Raw genomic sequence first — 7,645 nt, forward strand, 5'->3', positions numbered from 1 at the left:
ACCAGCCTGGCCAACATGGTGAAACCTGTCTCTACTAACATACAAAAATAATTAGCAGAGGATGGTGGCGCGCGCCTGTAATCCCAGCTACTCCGGAGGCTGAGGTGGGAGAATCGCTTGAACTCGGGAGGCGGAGTTTGCAGTGAACCGAGATCGCGCCACTCCAGCCTAGGCAACAAGAGCGAAACTCCGTCTCAAAAAAAAAAAAAAAAAAAAAAAAAAAAAAAAAAAAAAAAGCAGCCGGGAGTGGTAGTGAGCGCCTACCACTCCGGTAATCCCCAGCAACTCGGGAGCCTGAGGCAGGAGAATCGCTTGAACTTGGGAGGCGGATTGCAGTGGGCCTAGAGTGCGCCACTGCACAACAGCCTGGGAGACAGAGAGAGACTCTGTCTCAAAGAAAAGGCCACACGCGGTGGCTCACGCCTGTAATCCCAACATTTCGGGAAGCCGAGGCGGGTGAATTACCTGAGTTCAGGAGTTCGACACCAGCCTGGCCAACATGGAAACCCCTTCTCTACTAAAAATAAAAAATTAGCCGGACGTGGTGGCGCATGCCTGTAATCCTAGCTACTTGGGAGGCTGAGGCAGGAGAATCCCTTGAACCCAGGAGGCGGAGGTTGCAGTGAGCCGAGATCGTGCCACTGCACTCCACCCTGGGCGACAGAGCGAGACTCCGTCTCAACAAACAAACAAACAAAAACCTCTCAACAGAAAGAAGTCCAGGATCAGAAGACTTCCATGTGAATGCTACCAAACATTTAAAGAATTAACACCAGTCCTTTTTTTTCTCTCAGATCACTAAATGAAGGTAACACCAATCCTTTCAAACCGTTCGAAAAAATAGAAAAGAAGGGAACACTTTTTAATTGATTATATGAGGCCAGCATCATTCTGATGGCACAGCCAGACCAAAAGACCACAAGAAGACTGCAGATCAACATCCCTTATGAATATTGATGCAAAAATCCTCAACAAAATACGAGCAAACTGAATCCAATAGCATATTAAAAGGAGAAAACCGTGACCAAGTTAGACTTATTGAAGGAATGTAAGGGTGTTCAACATAAGAAAAATAAATAAATGTAGGCCGGGCCTGGTGGCTTACGCCTGTAATCCCAGCACTTTGGGAGGCCCAGGTGGGCGGATCACCTGAGGCCAGGAGTTTGAGACCAGCCTGGCCAACACAGTGAAACCTCATCTCTACTAAAAATACAAAAATTAGCTGGGCATGGTGGTGCACGCCTGTAATCCCAGCTACTCGGGAGGCTGAGGCAGGAGAATCGCTTGAACCCAGGAGGCAGGGGCTGCAGTGAGCCGGCCACTGCACTCCAGCTTGGGAGACAGAGGAAGGCTCCATCTCAAAAAAAGAAAAAAAGAAAAATAAATCAATGTAATATACCACATTAATAAAATGAAGGAAAAAAACCACATTATCTCAATTGATACAGGAAAGGGTGACAGAATTCATCACCCTTTCATGAAAAGTAGAAACTCAGAAAACTAGAAATAGGACTTCCTCAGCATGATAAAGAATATTTATGAAAAACCCACAGCTAACATAACACTCAACGGTGAAGGTCAGGAACAACCACTAAGGTCAGGAACAAGACAAAGATGCCTACTTTCACTGTTGCTACTCAACATTGTACTAGAATTTCTGGCCAGAACAACTAAACAAGAAAAAGAAATAAAAAGCATCCAACATAGAAAAGAAGAAATAAAACTATCCCTATTTGCAGACTATATTGTCTTATATATAGAAAATACCAAAGAATCTACCAAAAAACTATTAGAAGAAAAAAAAAACTATTAGAGAAAATTCAGCAAAGTTGCAGAGAACAAGATCAACATGCAAAAAAACAAATTGAGCTTCTTTACACCAATAATGAACAGTCTGAAAGAAAATTAAAAATGTAACTTCTGGGCGTGGTGGTACATGCCTGTAATCCCAGCACTTTGGGTGGCTGAGGTGGGAAGATGGCTTAAGCTCAAGAGTTCAAGACCACCCTGGGCAACATTGTGAAACCCCATTTCTTAAAAAAAAATACAAAAATTAGCTGGGCATAGTGGCGTATGCCTGTAGTTCCAGCTACTCAGGAGGTTGAGGTGGGAGGATCACCTGAGTGCAGGGAGGTTGAGGCTGCAATGAGCTGTGATCAAGCCACTGCAGTGCAGCCTTGGTAACAGAGTGAGACCCTGTCTCAAAAATAATAATAATAAAATAAGGCCAGGTGTGGTAACTCACGTCTGTAATTCCAGCACTGGGGGAGGCCTAGGCGGGAGGATCACTTGAGGCCAGGAGTTTGAGATCAGCCTGGCCAACAGGGAGAAACCCTGGTCTCTACTAATAGGAAGTGGTGGCTTACATCTGTAATCCCAGCTACTCGGGAGACTGAGGCAGAATTGCCTGAACCCAGGAGGTGGAGGCTGCAGTGAGCCGAGATGGCGCCACTGTACTCCAGCCTGGGCAACTGAGTGAGACTCCGTCTCAAAACAATAAAAAATAAAATTAAAAAGAAAATAAGAAAAATATTTACTACCTGGAAACTAAATCTTTCTCTTTGGTGGGAGGCATCGTAACTTAAAATATGTGTAGTAGACTGGGCGTGGTGTCTCATGCCTGTAATCCCAGTACTTTGGGAGGCCAAGGCGGGCAGATCACGAGGTCAGGAGATCGAGACCATCTTGGCTAACACAGTGAAACCCTGTCTCTACCAAAAATACAAACAATTAGCCGGGCGTGGTGGCACATGCCTGTAGTCCCAGGTACTCGGGAGGCTGAGGCAGGAGAATTGCTTGAACCCGGGAGGCGGAAGTTGCAGTGAGCCAAGATCGTGCCACTGTACTCCAGCCTGGGTGACAGAGTGAGACTCCGTTTCCAAAAAAAAAAAAAAATGTGTAGTAATTTCCATGGAGCTGTCTGGGACAGACTGGATATCTCCTGGCCTTCCAAGTGAGGTGAGCTGTTAATAATAGCACCCACTCATATATCTGAAGAGTATATCTATGGATGAAGTCTAGGGTATTTGGAAATATATAAACTATGAAAGGTGTAAATATGTTTTATTGTAGATAATGTATAAGATAGCTATTTAAAACAATTGTAAAAGCCACAGAGTGGGAGAAAATATTTCCAAAAGGCATATCTAATAAAGGACTGTTATCCAAAATATACAAAGAACTCTTAAAACTCCACAATAAGGGCAGACACAGTGGTTCACACCTATAATCCCAGCACTTTGGGAGGCAGAGGCAGGAAAATCGCTTGAGGCTGAGAGTTTGAAACCAGCCTGGGTGACACAGCAATGTCTACAAAAAAATTTTTTTGAATTAGCCTGGCGTGGTGGTGTGTACCTGTAGTCCTAGCTACTCGGGAAGCTGAGGTGGGAGGATTGAGGTTGCAGTGAGCTATAATTGCACCATTGCACTCCAGCCTGCGTGACAGAGCAAGACCCTGTTTCTTAAAACCAAAACAAACAAAACAAAACAAAAAACCCTCAGCAATAAGAAAATGAACAACCCAATTAGAAAATGGAGAAAAGATCTGGACACCTCACCAAAGAAGATATACAAATGGCAAATAAGCATATGAAAAGATGCTCAATTTCACTAGGGAATTGCAAATTAAATATCTTCATCCACCTATGAGAATGGTGAAAATCCAAAATACTGACAAAACCAAATGAAGATGCATAGTAATAGGAACTCTAATTCACTACTGATGAGAATGCAAAATGGTACAGCCACTTTGGAAGACAGCTTGATGTTTTTTACAAAACTAAACATACTCTTATCATATGATCAATTGTGGTCCTTGGTATTTAACTAAATGTGTTTGAAAACTTATGCCCACACAAAAACCTAAACTCAGAGGTTTACAGCAGCTTTACTCATAACTGGGAAACTTGGAAGCAACCAAGATGTCCTTCAGTAGGTGAATGGATACACTGTCGTACATCCAGACAATGGGATATTATACAGTGCTAAGAAGAAATGAGCTATCTCGCCATGAAAAGACATGGAAGAATCTTAAAGACAAATTACCAAATGGCCGGGTGTGGTGTCTCATGCCTGTAATCCCAGCACTTTGGGAGGCCGAGACAGGTGGATCACTTGAGTACAGGAGTTTGAGACCAGCCTGGCCAGCATGGTGACACCCTGTCTCTAGCAAAAATACAAAAATTAGCCAGGGCTGGTGGCACGCACCTGTACTCTCAGCTACTTGGGAGGTTGAGGCAGGAGAATCGCTTGAAACCAGGAGGCAGAGGTTGCAGTGAGTCAAGATTGCACCACTGCACTCCAGCCTGGGTGACAGTGTAAGACCCTGTCTCAAAAAAAAAAAAAAAAAAAAAAAAAAAAAATTACCAGATGAAAGAAGCCAATCTGAAAAGGCCACATAGTATGATTTTGACTATATGGCATTCTGGAAAAGACAAAACTGGAGAGAGTAAAAGGTCAGTGGTTCCTTGGGCTCTGGGGGAAGAAGGGAGGGAGGAATAGGTAGAGCACAGGAGATTTTCATGGCAGTGAAACTCTTCTGTATAATGGTGTATACATGCTATTGGACAGTTATCAAAACCTAGAGTGTACAACGCAGATAGCGAACCCTAATGTAAGCTATGGACTTACATTATGGACGATGTGTCAATGTAGGTTCATTGATTACAACAAATGTACCACAGCGGTATGGGATGTTGATGGTGGGGGAGGCTGTGGTGGGGGCGGGTTGGGGAGGAAATGTATGGAAACTCTCACTCAATTTTGATGTGAACCTAAAACTGCTCTAAAAAATAGTCTATTCAAGCCAGGCATGGTGGCTCATGCCTGTAATCCCAGCACTTTGGGAGGGCAAGGCGGGTGGATCACCTGAGGTCAGGAGTTTGAGACCAGCCTAGCCAACATGGTGAAACCCCCTCTCCACTAAAAATACAAAAGATTAGCTGGGCATGGTGGCGGGCACCTGTGGTCCCAGCTACTTGGGAGGCTGAGGCAGGAGAATCACTTGAACCTGGGAAGCGGAGGTTGCAGGGAAACGAGATCACGCCATTGTACTCCAGCCTGGGGAACGAGAGCAAAACTCTGTCTCAAACAAACAAACAAAAGTCTATTCAAAAATTAGTAAGTGATGTGCTAACACAAAAAGAAGTTATATCAAGGCACATCCAACAACACATTCAAAGTCAACATTTGTATTAATAGGCAGAATAGTCAATATTTACTAAATATTCACTCATACCCTGAACAGTGGACACTCCCTCCAAAATCCTTCTTATACCTCAAGTAGAGCACCAAAACTGCCCAGTATAAAGGGAATACACATAGGGAAAAGCAAGGCTCTTTCTCCCCTCAACAACTGTGAAGGGTATGTAGTAAAAACAGATCACTCTAAGTGTCCACTTAAATTTAAACTCCTTTAGGTGAGGTAAGACAACAAAATGCTCAGAGGTCATTGAACCACTGAAATGTCTGTATAGGGCCGGGCACGGCGGCTCATGCCTGTAATATCCCAACACTTTGGGAAGCCAAGGTGGAGGATCACTAGAGACCTGGAGTTTACTGATTATATGAACCAATGAACCTATAATCAATGGGACCAGCCTAGGCAACATAGTGAGCAGCCATCTCTACAAAAAATTTTTAAAAAAGGAGGCGGGCATGGTGGCACGCACCTGTAGGCCCAAATACTTGGGAGGCTGTGGTGTGAGGATCATTGAGCCCAGGATTTTGAGGCTGCGGTGAGCTATGATCACGAACCACTTCACTCCAGCCTGGGCAACAGGGCAAGACCCCGTTTCTTTAAAGCAAAAAACAAATGCCTGTGTAATTGACACTGGGTCATTCTGTAACAGGGCAGGGCAGGTGTGCCTGGCTCTGTGGGAAACAACCCGCCCTCTTTATGGTGGTGGCATTTTGTGAATGGACTGGCAATGTAGCAGGCATGGGCTCAGCAACACTATCTGCCTAGTGACATCCATCGTAGTAAGTCAGGCTACCCGTCAAGCTGCCCTGCTCTAGAACTGAAGTGTGGATTGGATACAAATAACCAGAGAAATCCAGAAATCTGCTGGAGACTTAGGAAAATGAAAGGATGTTTCAAAGTGAGTCATGCATATTATTTTCAAGTCCACAAAAGAACTGGTAATAAAGTTAGTAAGAGATAACCATACTCTTAACTGCCCTTCAGCTTTATGGTGTGTTATCGGTTGAACTTCAGCTGTGTGGAGTTACTGTCCAGATGTGTGACTCTCAGAGGTGTCAGCTCCTTTTGGTTCTTCCAATAACAGCAATAGTTACAGTGTGACTGCCCCACCTGTCAGCATCACTGTCATATACTCTGCTAGCCTACGCTGGTTCAATTTACTGGCCCTGCTTGGACTCCTGTTTGTTGACAGCTCTGCAAAAATGAAATGTCTGGACATCTGGTTTTGCTTTAATGCAGAGCAGGTGCAGTATTGGACTAGTCCACCACACAGGAAAAATTTCAGACAATTTCAACATTGGGTCAAAAAACTGTATCTATCGAATAAAGTCAATTAAGCTGTCAGTGTTCCTGTAAGTAGAGACCACAATTAATCTAAGTTGATGAAAAATGTTGCTCCCCAGGATTTTAGTGTCAGAAGTTAAATGAACCCAGCAAGGTAAATATAGTCACACATTAGAAGCCAACACAGCACTTGTGGCATCCTTGGTTCGCTGGATGCAGCCTTGGACTTCTACAACAGTTATCACCAAACTTGTCCTCCCTGTGCCATTGTCGACCCATTCTCACAACTGCCACCTTTCTCCAACTCACCTTGAACACAGGCCAGTTCTCCTGCCCAGCAGTCCTAAGACTTTGGCCCTTTGCCAGGTAGTTTCTCTTCTCCAGGAAGATGGTCATGGTTAATTGCCACTAGGAGAGCAAGGGGTCTGCTTGTGGGCTAATTCCAGAGGAAACGTAGCGAACACGAGATGCTGTTGTATTCATGACCTCACTTTGGGTCGATACTTTCCTACATCTGCTACTTTATATTCGAACCACTGAAAAAGTGGAGTGTCTCAGGGCACCGTGTGAGAGGGGAAGTGATAACTGGCCATCATACCTGCTGAGTGTCATGGGAGTTTATGAGGGAAGCTGAATCTGCCTTTGAGAACTGCTAGAGCGTATCTCTAGTACTGCTGACTTGAAACATTTAAGGAAACAAAATTGAGAACTAAGAAACCAGCAGTTATCTAACTCCTTATAGTCTCAAGTCAAAAATAAAAAGGGGCTTCGGTGATAAACCTTGGACTCATGTGTCCCTTGGAGTTCTAAATCTTTCACTCACTGCTCTATAAAATGAAGGTCCTGGCAAGGAAAGGACACCTCCTGGTCACTGGCCAAGAATTCCCCTAGGAGACGGCCCCCTGCTTTTCTAAGCGTAAAACTATCAAGGCAAATCTGGGACGTGAATCACAGTGACAAGTCAGACACTATAATTAGGGTAGCAAGAGAAGTGTCTAGAACACCCACCAGGTCAAACTTTAGAACCATGTGTGTGGGCTTCCCCCACCAGGAGCTTAATTACAGCCACGGCTACAGTCTTCAGGAGGGCAAGGGCCCAGGATTTTGTTATTCTGAACCATAACTAGGGGAATTTCTATATGAGGATGCAGACAAGAATGC

The sequence above is a fragment of the Pan paniscus genome, chromosome 12, assembly GCF_029289425.2.
Source record: "Pan paniscus chromosome 12, NHGRI_mPanPan1-v2.0_pri, whole genome shotgun sequence".
NCBI classification, from domain to species: domain Eukaryota; kingdom Metazoa; phylum Chordata; class Mammalia; order Primates; family Hominidae; genus Pan; species Pan paniscus.